The sequence below is a fragment of the Solanum pennellii genome, chromosome 9 (assembly GCF_001406875.1).
Source record: "Solanum pennellii chromosome 9, SPENNV200".
NCBI lineage: Eukaryota > Viridiplantae > Streptophyta > Magnoliopsida > Solanales > Solanaceae > Solanum > Solanum pennellii.
The window spans coordinates 43,401,977-43,403,817 of NC_028645.1; positions in this window are offsets into that span (position 1 = coordinate 43,401,977).

The window sequence follows — 1,841 nt, forward strand, 5'->3', positions numbered from 1 at the left end:
CCGATTCTTGTATTATAGTAGTGGTATTCTTGATGCATTTCTGGTTTTATGTGGTTTTAACTGATCTTATATGTGTGTTTAAGTGATTTATATGTCGAGTGAAATACACGTGATTAGATCTGCACGCTAGGGTGTTATTTACATAAACGTTAATTGTTATAATTCCTAATTGTGTTGGACAATGTGAATTGTTATGAGTATTCGTTGAATTGACTTATATGTTAATCAAATTTAAAAGTTGACTTGTTTTTTAGTTTAGATTACTATAATGTATTCATGAATTTATTGAGTTGGCTAATGATAAGATTTTGACAAGTAACTGCCGAAATTCTAAATGTTGCCAACAAATTGGCTAATAAAATCAATATCTAAATGTAGTACTCCAAAAAGTCATTCTATTCTCAATTCAATATCTCATAACATAGGGTATGCCAATCAATGGGACAAGTCGCAGCATACCCTATCCACACAACTTGTTAATGCCATAAAATCTTACAAAGAATCAATAACAATCATAAAGAATGATATAAGAATAGTAAGTGATGTGAACAAGTTAAGGTGAGTAAAGATATAACTAAGAGATAAGTTATAAGATTGAAATAATATAGAGTGTTAGAAAGAAGTGAGACGAGTCTCAAGAACACTGAATCATTACGTCAATAATACTCACATAACAGGGTGCTAGAGTCTGTAAGACAAGTCTCACTCACACTACGATGATAAAGTAAAGTTTCAAGATCATAATCATAAAGTAAAGATAGGGATGACAAGTCATTCATAGAGTAAGTAAATCTCATAACTAGATGCAAGCTTCCATAATGTAATGAGTCAACTCTAAAAGATAAGAAGATAAAATCTGAGCTTAACATCGATAGGCCAGCTATGAGCGAGTGATAAGCGCTTGTAAGTCTCATATGAAGAGATCACTGGGGTCTCAGTATGTCTCCTAGTCTTAGAACTATGTTGCCAACATAGGGGCACCTAGCTAGTAGAGGCCACCCACTAAACACGCTAGCAAGTTAGGTAATCATCTTGGCCGGTGATTCCACCTCTTTTCGGTGTGGGGGAGACACCAGATTTCATATCTAGCTAACATCATTTATGTCGGTTATATATCAGTACACGCATTTGGTTCACTATTGCCGTGAATCCCCCTTTACGATGAGGGGAAGACATCTACCCATTCACCTTAGCAGGTTAATCCCCCTTTTCAGTGTGGGGAAGACACAGAGCTTGGTTAACTTTAATCGGTGAACCACCCCTTTCCGGTGTGGGGGATACACAGGATTTCGTGTAGATCACATGATCTACTTTCGTCAATGCTAAAAAAATTCTTTAAGAGAGTAAGAAAGAATAAGTAGCAAGTTCAAGTGAACAGTCGAGCAAGGGAGTAGAATTATAAGTTCATAGTGAACTAAGTAAAGTAAGATCTTAATAAACATTAATCGATAGTGTTTGATATATTTAACAAGTTGGGGGTAGCCATAATGGAGCGTGGATTAAGTCCCAAGAACTATATATTGTGAAATAATAAAGTAAGGGGCATAACCAATAAAGATTGACTTATTAATGTAAGTTACCCAAAAATATGAAGAATAAAAAATCTAACTATAAGTAGGGTAGCCAATGGTTTCTTTACTCTTATGTATTGCTTACTCTATTCTATGTAGGTATGGGACTACAATGAATCATTACACTTGTATGTCAAACATAAGATCAAAGGAGATCATTGAATTACTCAACCAGAAGATAGAAGAAAAACTGAAAAAATAAACTAACTATATAATGTTCATGATTCCAAGGACTTATGTTCATATAGAAAACGATTTGTGTGCCTTTAT